Source organism: Felis catus, chromosome D1 (assembly GCF_018350175.1).
Source record: "Felis catus isolate Fca126 chromosome D1, F.catus_Fca126_mat1.0, whole genome shotgun sequence".
Taxonomy (NCBI): Eukaryota; Metazoa; Chordata; class Mammalia; order Carnivora; family Felidae; genus Felis; species Felis catus.
Genome location: NC_058377.1, coordinates 51,433,427 through 51,449,135, shown reverse-complemented (window position 1 = coordinate 51,449,135; position 15,709 = coordinate 51,433,427). Strand labels below are relative to the sequence as shown.

General features: G+C 37.5%; 1 long non-coding RNA gene across 2 annotated transcripts; it reads left to right on the top strand.

The window, feature by feature from the left end:
* Nucleotides 1–38: 38 nt before the first annotated feature.
* LOC123380230 lies at nucleotides 39–14,552 on the top strand. Of its 2 annotated transcripts, XR_006585777.1 has the most exons (6): nucleotides 39–64; nucleotides 2,681–2,755; nucleotides 3,356–3,476; nucleotides 8,897–9,001; nucleotides 10,291–10,597; nucleotides 12,058–14,552. It is a non-coding gene; the product is annotated as an uncharacterized LOC123380230 (long non-coding RNA). The 2 variants fall into 2 exon arrangements; XR_006585776.1 differs by lacking the exon at nucleotides 39–64 and having other exon boundaries at nucleotides 2,384–2,755.
* Nucleotides 14,553–15,709: the final 1,157 nt, after the last annotated feature.

Sequence of the window (15,709 nt, the reverse complement as noted above, 5' to 3'; positions counted from 1 at the left end):
TTGTTCTGTCCCCAGGTGATGATAAGTGGCGATTGTTAAGAAGAACTTAGGATCAAACGCCAAGGTAAACAAATATAAAAGCGATGGCCAAAAGGCCAATGTCAGATGCTTAATTTCAAATAAAAGTTGAAGTTGAGAGGAACTCTTAAGAGAAAGAGGAGGTAGTAATAAGTTACAAACAAGTTTAAACTGAGGTCATAGAAGTACCTGTTAAGAATAACCTTTGGGTAGTTGCTGTTTCAGTGGATATATGGATACTTGTGAGGAGGGTGTGTATGTGTGTGTGTTACTGTGTGGGCACAAACTGCTCTGGATTAAAGTGCCAGAGGAGGGCTCATATTAGAAATGAAAGAGATACAAGTACAGGCCTAGTTGCTAATGCATTAATGAGTTATTTAAATAGAATACACCCCATGGAGCAAAATCACACATCTTTCACAATATATAATGTGGCTAGATGTGTTTCCACATTTGAGTTATACATATGTAACAGAGCACAGAGAAAAAACTAAGTATAAATGGGAGGTTCACTCAAGCAAATATCTGAAACAGAATTTTTTTTTAAATGGAACCAGGGTGGGGGTGGGGGTTGGAATCTACTCCCCGCCGTTTTTCTGATTTGTTCCTAAGCTCATTAGATGCTCAGCACCTCCTCCAGGGGATGAATCTCATCTTCAGACAATGTTAAACTCATTCTCCTGAGCAGAGGTGAAAAAGCTATTTCCCCACTGGAGTTTTCAAAGGCAAACATTTCCTGTAGGAAATCAAACAATTCTAGGACTTGATAAGGTAGCTAAGTATATTCAGTTTAGCAAGTAGTTGCCAGTAGAAACCTCTGTATACCTCCACAGGCAGCCTCAGGCCCCTGAGGGGATGACAAGGCCATTAGTTTAAGAAAGAAGGGAAGATCTCTGCAAATCATCCTGCAGCAAACTCTGATACTGCCAAAAGAGGAATGGGTAATCTCAGATGATGAAGATTAGATTCCAAATTTCTTAATTTCATTATTAGTACATACATGAATATGTATATCTTGCCTTCTGAAACTGGCATGTATGATAATTAGGCTCTGAATTCTTTCAGATTTCAACTGTTTATCTTTGTGGACTTTTTTTCCTTTAAATTTCCCTTCTCTAACAAGTATTATTTGAGTCCTAGTGTCTGTTAGGCAGTTTGATGGGGGTTGGCTGTACCCAATGGACAAGAAGGCACAGTCCCTGCCATGTTGCTCCATAACCGAGAACAGAGGATTGAAAATAAATCAGTCAGCAAACATATCACAAACTGTGCTAAGAATGAAGAAGGAAATGAGCAGAGATGATGAAGTTTGGGGGTGATGGGGGGATGGGGTTCTGGAGCCGACCACCAAGAAAGAATTCTTGAAGACATCTTTGGTGCAAAAAGTGACTTTATTAAAGCATGGGGACAGGACCCGTGGGCAGGAAGACCAGCCCTGGGACCATGAGGAGAGACTGGTTATATACTATGCAGCTGGGGGAGGTAAAGTCCCAGGGAAGTTTCCACTGAGATTTTCCTATGTTAAAGAAGGCTCACAGGATACTGGGGGCCTAGCTATTGCCAAGCTAAAGTTGTTTTTCCCTCTAGCAAAGCATTAGCATTAAGACAGTAGGGAGTTCATGTAGAAACTCTGCCAGCCTCAAGTATTTGTCAATTGGCTGCAGGTTATAAGGAAATTTAATTTGACCTGCCATTTCATTCTGCCTTTGTTTCCCACATCAGACAGATGAAAGAAAAATAGGTAAGATTCGTTTACATAAAAAGGTCAAGAACTGTCTTTCTGAGGGTGAGACACCTATGTGCTGAGATGATGCCAACTTTGAATAGCAGTGGGGAGACTGTTTCAGACAGGAGAGTAAGGGCAGAGGCTCTCAGGCCAGAAGCTAACAAACTCTGTGTGGCAGATGTGGCAACATGAAGCAAGGAAGGGGAAGGCTGGCCTAATAGGAAGATGGACAAAGTTCAGAGAGAGATCACGTTAGACCTCTCAGACAGTGCTCAGATGTTGTGATATCATATACACAAGACAACAGCAAATAAATAGGAAGTGGTATTCAAGTAAAACACTTTGTTCATTCATATGATGCTCTGTTTTGCTAAAGATCCTTTCTCTATTATTCTACTTTCTTCTTTAGCCCAACCAGTCCTTCCCTCCTCTCATTGGCAATGTACCTTTATTTTTAAGTTTATTTTGAGGGAAAGCAGAGGAGAGCAGAGACAGAAGGAGAGAGAGAATCCCAAGCAGGCTCGGCATTCTCAGCATAGAACCTGATGTGGGGCTAGAACTCAGAAATCGCGAGATCATGGCCTGACCCAAATCAAGAGTCGGACATTTAACCGACTGGGTCACCCAGGTGCCCCTAGAATTGTACCTTTTCAGTGAGTGAGGGAGAGAGAGGGAAACAGACAGAGAGACAGAAAGACAGAGAGAAGAAAAATAAAAGTCTACTTTCTAAATAAATCTGATTAGAAAATACCCATTCCAGAAATAGACCACAAATGCGAATAGGGAAACAATAAGAGTTGGTAAAGTTACCATTTAAATATGTATAATTTTCTGAAAATGAAAAACAGGTTCTCTTTCTAAGAAGACTCTCCTAATGGAATTTCTCTCCATTACCCATTACCATTCTCCCCATTCTTTCTTTCCTGAGCTCTCCAGAAATTACTTGGAATGCTGTAAATATTCTCGTTGCTCGGATATCCCAACACTTGACTGATCATCAGAATCTCCCAAGTAAGTACCTTAAAAATAAATAGTACTTATGCATACGCATATACACACACATATATTATTGCTGTTTCCTCTTAGAAATTCTAATTCCTCGGATGAGTCTCAATAATCAGTACTTTACCTCTAGCCCTATTTTTCTGAGGCAGACTCAAGGGACATTCACTGTCCTAACTGGTTCTGTTACGGAAACTGGTCTAGATCACCCTGCAGAAGAACCAAGCGGCACTCAGAGTTCTTGTAAGGCAGGAGGTTTATTTTACACCATGGGCTCAGAGGAGATCATTGTGCAGAGGTCTGAGCCCAGAGAATCCGCAGAGGGGACAATTTGTCATCTGTTACTTCCTCATTCCTCATTACTAGTAATTTGGCACCTGGGGCAAGCAGTGTGGGAAGAAGAACCCGGAAGGGGAGTCTTCAGGCAGGGACTGGAGTTCCCCTATCAGTCCTGTAGGCCATCTTATAACAGATTTTCCCCTATCAGTTCCTCTGCCTCCCTTCTGCTCCATCATAGTCCACTCTCCACTCTGCAAACAGACCAGCTCATAAAATCTAAATCTAATCATATTGCTCCACCATTCAAAAGTTTTAGTTTATTCCGTACAGACTTAAAGCCACTTGAGATGGCTATCTGCAAAACTCTATGGATTTATGACAACCATCAACATCATCATCATCATCATCACCACTATTGTAATAGTAAAGTCCAAGAGGAAGCCTAAGACAGGTATGTATATTTAAAAAAAATAAAACAAACAAAACAACTTGTTTGTTTGAATAGCAAAGCACAGCAGCTAATGATAGTAGATAGAACAGTGCTTAGGTCATCTGAAACTCACAAAGAAGGCAATTATCTAGAAAGAATATCTGTTGATTAGAATCTGCATCTGTTTACCTGAATGATATATTGGCCCCAGAGTTCAACTTCCGATAATTACACAATACTTAGGTAGATTAAGTATTTTATACATTTTTGTTATACAAGTAATATTTGAATAAATCTTCATTACTAAAATGTAAACAATATAGAAGTATATAGAGCCAAGAGTGAAAGGCTACCTTATAGCCTTGCCAATTATTTTATTCTTCTTAGAAGAAATAAAAATTAGTTTGGTTTTATCTTTCCAGATTTTTAAAAATTTATGTGAGTCAGTATATACAATACAAATACAGAGCTTTGGCTTGCTGGGAATTTTTTCTTTTAAAATTTTTTGCGTATAGGAGATCATTTATTTTGCTCTTTTATTTTTCCAGTTAAAGTAGTAATGTGTGTGTTTATTTCCTAACTCTTTCTAACTTTTGTATAATATTTCATAATATGAAATATCAAAAACTATTTACCTATGCTTTTACTGATTAGACATTAAGGTTGTTTCTAATTACTCAGGATTACCAACAATACTGTAGTAAAAATCCTTTCACTTCCATTTTTATTTATATTGACATTTTTTAAACACTTAAATTTTTTCCATAGCTCTAGTCATGCCCTCTTTGTTATTCTTAATATTATATATTTGAATTCTCACTCACATCCTCTTTCTTGTTCCCTTTCTTCCTATCTTTAAATAATTAAATTTATCAGATACTCTATCATTTATTTCAAAACACCCATTAAAAATTACTTTATTATTCAAATCTACTTACTTCTATTTTTTGTGTTTTATTTATTCTGATATTTCGAGTTTGATGCTTAGATATGATTTATTCTTTTTGCTTTCTAGTAATTTAGTCTATATATTTTTATTTGATTATTATCCAAAGCACATGTAGTAAATTCATTGCCATCCATTTCTAAGGAATTGGCAATTTCAGTTTTGGCTTTCTCTTAATTATTATTATTATTATTATTATTATTATTATTTTTAGCAAATAATGTCAAGGGCTTGAAAAGAAAAAATGAAATTTCATTGATTTTTGTTTTTTGTGAATTTTGTTATTTCTAATTTTATAAGCCAAAAAATTCTTACATTAAATAACATGGCCCTATAGGCAGAGATTCCCAATTTGTGACTTCACCTTCAAAAAAAGAAACAAAGAAGCTGCATTGATGATAAAGAATATTTACTTTACTAAGGCCTAACTAATCTTGGAGCACACTAATAGACCAGATTTTCACCTTGAGATCAGTTTTCCATACTATATTACAAACAGCTTCCTATTTCATTCACGGCACAGCGATAGATTGGAAATTAACCTAAGGTCTGGGCAGGATGCTGGGAGTGTAAGTGTATATTTGTGGAATATTATATATGAGGAAATTTTGTCATTCTTTTAGCAAACACTTATTGAGAACCTACAATATACAAGGTGTGTCACACTTGGGGCTTATTAGTGAAAACAGAAAGATAATCTGTGCCTATGTAGAGTTTGTGTTTCATTAAGGAAGCTAGACAATAGGGTTGCCTGGGTGGCTCAGTCGGTTAAGCTTCAGACTTCATCTCAGGCTTTGATCTCACAGTTTGTGAGTTCAAGCACTGCGTTGGGTTCTGTGCTGACAGCTCAGAGCCTGGAGCCTGCTTGGGACTCTGTGTCTCTCTCCCCCTCTTTCTGCCCCTCCCATGCTCATGCTCTGTCTCTCTCTGTCTCTTAATAATAAATAAACATTAAAAAAATTTTTTTTAAAAGCCAGACAATAAAAAACAAACAGCATATATGTTATGAAATGTTTTTGAAATTGATAAGTACTTGGATAAAATTAATAAAATAAGTAAGAAGGATCAGGATTCTTAGTTATAATTAAAAACAATGTGTATTTATTTTTGAGACAGAGAGACAGAGTGTGAGCAGGGGAAGAGGCAGAGAGAGGGAGACACAGAATTTGAAGGAGGCTTCAGGTTCTGGACTGTCAGAACAGAGCCTGACGTGGGGCTTAAACCCACAAGCTGTGAGATCATGACCTAGGCTGAAGTTGGAAGGTCTCAACAAACTGAGCCCCCGCAGGCATCCCTTAACTATAAATTTAAAATAAGGCAGTCAGAGTGGAATTAAGAGTTGAGGAGGCAGATATCTAGAGAAAGAGAATCCAAGGCAGAAAGTAAAGAACGTTCAAAGGCCCTGAGGTAGAGAGCATTTGGGGGACTGGAGGGCAAACCAGAGGGCTTGGAAAAGTGAACAAGGCAGGAAGCTGTGGGAGGGGAGATCAGAAATTAAAGGGAGGTGATAAGGTCATGTAAAACCTGAATAGGTAACAAGAATTTGTGATCCATAAATATTTTGAGATCTAAAATGTTTTCTGTAGGTATTTTGTACCAAGGCTTTTTCCTTTGGATTTAAATTATAAAATTTCTTCATCTTTAATTAATAATTCAAGAAAGCTCCTGCTTTGTCACATTCCTTCCCTGCAGTCTGGGCTTCGCTCCCTTCCCTTGAGCACCTTGGAAGTAGAAAAATATCAAGTTCTAAAGATTTACAAATGCAAGTCTACAGTTATACCAAAAATGGCCAGGTATTTAAAGAATGGATCAGTTTTGACCACGAATGCTACCCAGGGCTCTGGGTACCATTTTGCCTTCTTTTTTGTCTCCCCACCTTCTCCTGTCCTGTCATCATCTAAAGGTATCATATTTTGAAGCAGTGTCAGACATTAATCTGGCCTTTTAATTAAGCATGGACAACAGCTTGTTCCTGGCAGTCCCAATGCAGACAACTATTGATTTACTTCTCAGTTTACCATACGTACAATGTACCAGACTGACAGCCACACAAACTTGAGTCTTTTTTTTTTTTTTTTTTTCAATTTTCTAAACTTTCTGCTATGAATGCTACCTAGCTGGACCTAGGACTGCCTTATTTAAAATTTTTTAATTTAAATTTTTTAAAATTTATAGTTAAGGGATGCCTGTGTGGCTGAATTCGTTGAGACCTTCCAACTTCTACCTTTCCTTAACCTAGAACACATGTGATCCATGCTGGATGAAACAAGGTATTCACATATATAAAAAAGAAAAGAAAAGAAAAGAAAAGAAAAGAAAAGAAAAGAAAAGAAAAGAAAAGAAAAGAAAAGAAAAGAAAAGAAAAGAAAAGAAAATACGATGATCAGATACCAAGGATAGTGTAGATCAGAGATGGACAGCCTCATGATGTAAGAAACTGTTTGGTTCACCACATGTAACTACTTCCACAGTATTTGATTAAATACTTGTGGAATAAATGGGTAAATGGAAAGTAGATATATTTTTGTAGTAAGATACATTGCTAAGTACTGTTTCCTACTTATTAATTCTATGTCCTTGGCCACTGTGCATAACTTCTCTATGCCTCAGTCTTCATCTATAAAATGGGTCTAATAGTGTCCATTCATTGTATTATTATGCTAACAAAATAAACAATTCGATGCAAGTAAAAATCATCTGGCACATCCTCAGCTCTTACATTTTATTTCTATCATTTCTCATGCTCTACCACAGTTTCCTTGTACACATACTCATATATGATTGTCTTCCCACACAATTCTGTGTTTGAAATATTTTTCTAAGTGCCTCAGATATGCCGGTTGATAACTTGTTTATTGTTCAAGGCCTGACTCCTTTGATTAGCCTCTCTGGTACCCCCATCTTCGGAGCATGCCTAGAACTTCATTTGCAGCTGCCTTTGCTGCTTCTTGTCTCCTGCTGTGTTCTGAATGTGAAAATCCCGAGAGCAAGGAATTCCAGCAGGACTTCTCATCGGGACTTCTTCCCTAAGCCAGCATTCAATAGATAGAAATGATTTATGTGGTCAGACTATCGGAATTATTGTACATTGCATATTGATATCCAAGCCTTTGTTATCCATAATCAGGCTTCCATGAATTAGCTGAAAAAATGGATACCTACAACATAGAAGAGTGTTCTGTAACCTGAATATTTACTTTTGGAAGTGTCACTCTTGGGCGAATTATTTCAACTCACTATTTCACAACTTACTCTCCTCTAAAATGGGGCGAGAAATGTACCTAATCCATAGTGTTTCTGTGAGGACTATATAAGTTAACACATGTAAACTACTTTGAACCATTCCTGGCTCATAGGGAACAGCTGTATATGGCTGCTGTATGTGGTCCCTATTTTCTTTATTTGCTATTATCTTCACACTGGGGAGAGCCTATTATTTTTGGTAAGGATATATTTGCACTATCTCTTCATCATTGACATCAAAGTGATCTTAACTTGTGGTTCTCTGTAAATAGAAATTATCAATATTTAGTCAAGATGAAGAAATCGGGAAATATTTATTAAACAGATGAATACCAGGCCTAATGTTGTCTGGCTTCCTACCCATTTTCTGTCCCCTTCTCTTGCCTTTCTTCATATGTACCCTTGTTTCAGACATGGTATTTTCTCAAGAAGAGCCTCCTCACTTCCACCATCCATTCTGTTCATCTGCTCATTCCCTAACTGCACTACAAAATGTTATTCAAGGCACGCCCATGAGCAAGCCTCTCTTGGCCAACTGTATTTACTCAATGCCATTTTTGTGGTTGTGAATGGGTCAGAGCTCAGGCTCTGCAGCAAGCCAACCAAGGCATTGATCCCGGCTCTGCCATGCCAATGCACAAGGGTGTAAGTTACTTAACACCTCCAGGTCGTACAGCTCAGTTCCTCCATATATGAAATGTACCTACTTCAGAAAGTTGATCTAGTGAGAAAATGCATCTAATGTTTCAACACAGTGTTTGCATACAGGAAAGACTTTTATTAACCTGGCCATTTTCTGGTCATTTTTACTGTTTGACTCACTCCTTAACTTTCATAACATTTTCCACTTTGCATTATAATCATCAATATACACATCCATCTCTAATCCTGTCAGACACTTAAGACACATTTATTCAATGAAGGAATAATAAATGTGCCCCCAGGGGCACAGTCTGTCCCCGGTTCTGCAAAGCTAGGTTTGTGATACCAAGCACGAGTAACTTGAAGTAGGGTTTCCAGATTTGGCAAATAAATATACAAGGCACCCAGATAAATTTGAACTTTAGTTAAAAAAAAAACAAACTAGTTTTAGTAACATTATATTCCCTGCAATATTTGAGATATACTTATACTAGAAATTTATTGATTGTTGACCTGAAGTTCAAGTGTAACTGAGCGTCCTACATTTTATTTGGCAACCTAACCCTGAATCCTCTTTGAAATCCATAAATCTCTCTCTTTCCACACTAAGATTGTGAATCCAGATCCCAAGACTGGATCTATGGGACATCCAGTCAAGGTCATGATGCACATAAATTGGATGTAATCCTATATTATTCATCTATTCAATCTAGCTGTAAGTAAAAATCATTTCTTTTGAAGTGGCCACTACTATTAAATTAGCTTTCAGGGTACCTGGGTGGTTCAGTCAGTTAAGCATCTGACTCTTCATCTCAGCTCAGGTCATGATCTCACGGTTTGTGAGTTTGAGTCCGCATGGAGCTCTGTGGTGACAGAGTGGAGCCTGCTCAGACTCTTTCTTTCTCTTTCTCTGACCCTCCCCAGCTCACACACTTTCTCTTTCTCAAAATAAATGAATTCATTAAAAAAATGAAAATAATTAGCTTTCATTCCTCAGAATATGCTGGGGTGGACCATGCTGTTCTTTCCTACTAAAGTAGTAATAAAAAGTTGTGTAAAAGTTTCCAAAACTACAGAGGCAACAGTATACTGGCCGAAGGCAATGTTAAGTCAGGACTTCATTTACCCCCCCCCCTTTTTTTTTAATTTGATCAGTTCCAGGGAAGAAGCAGAGCTTGTGGGCTGGTCCTGTTCATCCCAAGTCATTTTATTTGGGAAGTTAATTAGCTGCTGGGTTTATGGTTGATATCCCTGGCATCAGTGACACTTTTTTTCCAATATAATTTAGTTCTTAGACATTTTCAATCTGTAAATAGCCAGCATAGGTTGTTGCTACATGAAATACATATGCTCCATATGTGTCTTGTGCAATTCTTTATCCTTAGCTCTTAGCAAAATTCTCAGTCCAGAGTTGCAGATCAATATACAGCTGGTGAATAAACAAGTGGTTAAGATCTTGGGCTCTAGAGACAGACAAAATCAGATTCAAATTCTGACTCTGTTATTTATTACATAGCTCTGTGATCTTCCAAAGTTCCTTATTCTCTCAAGACTTAATTTCCTTGTCTATAAAATGGGGATAAAAACAGCTGCTTGGACATAGTTATGCTTTGAAAAATAAATGAAATCTTGCACTTAAGCTGCTTAGCAGAGGGCTTGACCAAGCAGCAAATGCTTTAAAATGTTAGCTAATATTATGTTACATGTTTTAATGCTACTGTGGGCAAAATGCCTATAAAATATCACCACTGCTACTTGAGAACCTTCCCTTGAGTTAATTCTCTAGTGCTGCTCCCCTAAAAAACCTGATAAGACTAAGACAGTCAACATATTTCTAGGCAACATAGCTAATATAAAAGCTATCCCTGAGTGGTAAACTACATTTGGACTGGAAAGAAGTACAGCTAAACTATCTATACGTGATGACTACATCATGCTTTGGGATTCTCTGGGTGTTGTGTAACACGTATATTGCAATAAATCTGTCTTGTGTGGTGATTCTAGAAGTCATTTCTACGGAGTGTTAAGAGAGATATTGGCCCTTCAAAGCAGGACAGTCTTATACACACCAGTCTTATCCTCTTGGACCTCATGGTGTCATAAGGAAAGAAGACAGCTTCTGGAGGACAGTGGATGCTGCTATCTGAACTGTGACAAAGAAGAAGGCTTGACACTACCCTGATAGTGAGCTGTACTCCTCCCCTACCAACTCGGTAGACTCCCAGGGTGGCCTATTGTAGTCTCAAAGGTCTAAAGCTCATGTAAGCCTGAGAAGATGCTTGATGGATGTTCTAGCCCTTTCCAGGAGCAGGTACATTGGTTTTTGTATCCTCAATAAATTGCCCAAGGATCTTGGCATCTTAAGACTAGAAGCAGTTTTACATACCATCACCTTTGACAGTTTGTCCAGTGTGGGAAGCTTTCTTCAATATTTTCAACAACTGGCCACCTGACCTCATTTCCAAAACTTTTAGCCACAGGAAAGAGATTTTCCCCTTAGAAGTTCAATGCATTGCCAGCCAGTCTTCATTATAAAAGGCTTTGTTCTGGACAGAGATCTGCCAGTCTAAAATATCCTAACCATTAGCTGTATCTCCATTTTATCTTGAGAGCTACACAGAATGTTTAGATTCTTCCGCATGACTAATCCTCACATATTTGCAGACATCAATTTTGTCTTTCACTAATCTCTTATTTTTTTCTACAAAAGCATGCCCAGTTTCCTCAGTTATCTCCTACTACATTTACCACCTATGTGCCCTTCTTCCTATATTAAGCTATCACATTAATATGTCAGTGTTGTTGCTAGAGCAGGTAGTACTATTTCTAACTCAGAGCAAAGGTGTACTTCTTGAAATAGGGCTCATTTCTTTTGCATTAGAGGAATAATAAAGAATTAATCATTTTATAACTTTGGAAAGGCAAAAGCATAGAAAAGGCAGCTAAAACACTAAAAAACATTATTATTATTATAAAATGCATATGTGTACATGAGATGAAAGATAATTATTAATAAAAGATATCAGCAATATGATGCTATCCTTGAATTCATGCTTCAGAGTAATAATAGCACCTGTATTCACATGCTGTTACTACAAATTATTAGGCATAAAAATTTGGGAAAGTTATTCATTTTCTCTAAGCCTCAGTTGACCCATCTGAAAAACAGGGATAATAATGGTATAGATTTCATTAGTATGTTGAGAATACAAAAAATAATCTATGTGAAATATTCCATGTACACCTGACTGAGAGGAAACAGGATAAAAACCAATATTGCATGCTGGTAAAGATCACAAACTCTGAACATGAATTTCCTTTCTACTGTTTACTAAGTATGAAATCTTGGACAGCTTATTTAACTTCCTTCAACTCCATTTTCTCAGATGAAAAAATGGAGATTGTTGTAGATTATATCTTATAAAGAAGGGCACAAAAATATTTCCAGTCTGACATCTCGACACTTGCCAATTCCTTCATCAAGAGGTGGCATCTCTATCCTTTCCTTACAACTGAGTATGTTCTTTGTGACTGCCTGAATGGTCGGAATTGGCAAAGTGATGCCATATGACTTTCCAGGCTAGGTCATACAATTTGATACAGCTTCTATTCTGTGTGTGTGTGTGTGTGTGTGTGTGTGTGTGTGTGTGTGAGTGTGTGCACGTGCGGGTGTGAAGCTGCCATGATGAAGAGATTACATAGAAAAAGAAAGAGCTGTCTCAACAGTTGCCTCTGTTCCAGTTTCCAGCTATTTACATTTTCCCAACACAGGCCATATGTGTCAGCAAGCCCTCAGATCATTCCAGTCCCACCATCTGACTGCAATCGTGGGAGACCCAAAATGAGAACACACTGCAAGGTGCGTTAATTAACCTCCAGAATCATAAGAGATAATGACAAAACTATTGTTCTTTTAAGTCATCACCTTTTAGGATGATTGGCTAGGCAGTAAGAGTTAACTAATGCAAAAGTTGAATAGTATTTGACTCATAAGTTTTATGTGGATTAAATGAGATGACGCATATAAAGTATTCAAGATAAAGGAGTGGTTCTCAAATTTAAGTGTCCAATATTACCACCTGGAGGCTTATTACAAAATGGATTCCAGGGCACCTGGGTGGCTCAGTTGGTTAAGTGTCTGACTTTAGATTTCACCTCAGGTTGGTGAGATAGATCCAGTCCAGCACGGGGCTCTGTGCTGGGTGTAAAGACTGCTTAAGATTGTCTCTCTTCCTCTCCCACTGTCCCTCCCTCCCTCTCTCTCTCTCTCTCTCTTTCTTGCTCTCTCTCTCTTGGAAAAAAAAAAAAAAGGATTCCAGGGCCCCTCTCCCTGAATTGCTGATTTAGTAAGTCTAGAGTGAAGCCTGAGCACTTGCATATCTAACATGTTCTAGCTGATGCCGATGCTACTGGTCCAGGAACCACATTTTGCAAACATAGCATAGAGCAAACACTCAATTTATGAATTTTATTCTTACTACCATTTTTAGTACTTACTGTTTTTATTTCATGAAAATAATTACGCACCGTCAGTTCCTTTGAGTACAAAGGAAATTTATGCCCAGTTTCTCTCCATAACTCACCGTCTAGTTTATCTTATCTAGCCCTAGTGTTGATCACAATGGCTCTCATGTCAAGCATTTAACAACTGCTTGTTAGAGAAAATATGAACAGATCTCACATTGAAGGGAGATAGTGTAAGAAAAAGAGCGAGAGAGATAAAGGAAAAGAGAGGGAAGTGGGGTAGGGAGGGCTGCAGAGGAGAGGGTACAACAAGGGTGGGAGAAAATGTCATGCTTCTTGCTCTAAAACTTTTTTTCTTTATACTATGACAAGTTTTCACAATGTCCTTTTCTAATTTTAGGATGTGCTCCTCAAGATAGAAGCACATTGTCTCCAAATAACTCTTTCATTTCTTCAGTTCCTTTAAAATTGAATGGTAAAATTATGAAACAACTCTATAACAGAACTAATAAAAAAGCTACCATTAGACTATTTTATTTCACAGCTACTGCTTAGTCTGATAAAAAAAATGCATCAATTATTTAGATGTTTGAAAACTCTTTTTAGCTTGGAATGCTGGTACACTGGCATTCATCTTATTGACAAGATACTGTGGATATGAATGTATAAAAATATAACTGGACAGAGTAAGACTTGAGGATTCCCTGAAGGCCTCTGGTTTCCAGAGAGCCCATGTTTTAAGGGTACTTACAAGGTTGGTCACATCTATGAAACCTATCAATATTTCAAAGTACATATTTATGTTTGGCTCCCTCCTTTCCTATCCCATCTAGAGGTATGTCATGAGAACAAATGACACAATCTCTATAAGAACTCTCTAAACCTGCAGAACTCTACTTATAAACACTTAAAGTAATTAATACCTGTTTCCTTATTTCTAACAGCTTGTATGTCATATTGAGAATTCAAATGCTAGTTTACATACTATAGAACTTATGTATGATGTGTTGAGGGTATCTAGGTCTCATCAATTCATAAATGCTTAAGGAAAATCACAAAAGGAGAAAATGTAGCCCTTGCCCTAATGGAAGACACAATTTTGAGAGAAACACAACATCTGTAAATGAGACAAGCTTTGCCTTTTTTAAACTGACATGGGATCATGTTATTTTCCTGCTAAAAGTCTTTTGTCTTTGTGATACCACTTTTAGGAAAAAGCAGAAAGTTTGCAGAATTATTGGCAAAGCCCAATGATCTAGCTCATCTTCCATCTCTCCCTTTTTAAGTTTATTTATTTATTTTGAGAGAGAGGGAAAGAGAGAATTCCAAGCAGGTTCCATGCTGTCAACATAGAGCCCAAAGTGGGGCTCCATCTCATGAGCCGTGAGATAATGACCTGAGCTGACAGGGAGCGGGACACTCAACCCCCTGAGCCATCCAGGTGCCCTCCTCTTTCCATCTCTAGCCAGTCTCAATTTTCTCATGTCTTCCATGTACACACAGTACTCCAGCCCCTTGGACTTGGCAGCCATTCTAGCACTCACCATTCCCTTTCACATTACCATGTTTTTGCACTCATGGTTTCCTTTTCCTGGAATATATCCACTATTGGTGTTTATACAGTGTCCAATACAAAGTAATCATACCATAGAAAGAATTTCTAGAATTATCAATTAATACTGCCTCTACTATGTTATTTTAACTATTGCCTATGCCAATAGACTGCAAGGTGAATGCCGAAGTTTGTGCCAACCTCTCCTTTGTATCACCCCACAAATCCTGGTGGAATTCCTAGTTAATTAAACAAAATAAGAAAAATAGATATATTCTAAATAATAGGATGAAATTAAAAAATAGAATTAAAAAATACTAAACCATGTGGTATTAACAAAAATGACTAAGGACTGTGATTAAACTAGAAATCACTTTAGCTAAGGATGATTTCAAGGAAGAGATAAACCTTGATCTCGGTTAACATGTGAAATTGAACACTTGGAAACAGGTTCATACTCTTGGTGGCAATAAGTGCACCACCAGCTGAGAAAGTCTTGCATATCCATCAACCTTATCTGTGAGAAGGAAAGCAGGATATAAAAGTTAGGGAACTCACACTTGCTAATTGCATATAATGTAATAATATTTCAGTAAGAGTTGGAACAATCCTCCGAAATAAAAACTTACATCCATTATAATAGAGGAGTATTGAGTCTCCAAGAAGTAAATAAATTTCACAAAATCAACCACATTAAGTGGCAGATCTAGGATTCAGACCCAGGGGTCTACCAAAGCTCACGATCTTTTCCGTTTTTCAGGAGGTTACTCAAAGTTACTAAAGGAAGAGTATGAAAAGGAACATAGCTTTCCCATCATAGCATGTTTTCTAGAAAAGGAAGAAAAAAGTATTAAAACTATGATTCATTCACTTAAGCTCTTTGTAAAGCTCCATTCTGGGGATACAATAGTAAGTACCAAAATAGCACAAATGGAGGGGCCTTCTTCTTGTGGAGTTTATGAGAACCAGGCATAAGCAAAAATTTACATGAATCAATGTGAAGTTATAACAGTGGTAAATGTAATTTAAAAAACAAAGCTATTTGGTACTTTCAATTTGCTATAATATTAGAGGTAGAATACAGGAGTAGAATACAGATAGAATACAGGAGTGTGCGTGTTGGCAGAGAGGAGCACTCAGAAGGAAAAAAACATTTCAGGGATAGGAAATAGCCCAAGCAAAAGCCCTGGGAACAGGAGGGACCATTTTATGTTTGAGGAACTCAAAAGAGAATATTGTATTCTAGACTTTTTGACCTAGGACAATAGTATATATATGGCAATGTCTTACATTTAAATATTTAAATCCAGGAAAATAAGAAGATTTGTGTCTAGGAAAGAGCAAATTTGATTTAATTAAAGCATCAAGCTGAGCTCATCAAATTTCTTCCTTCTTTTAGGCACCTGG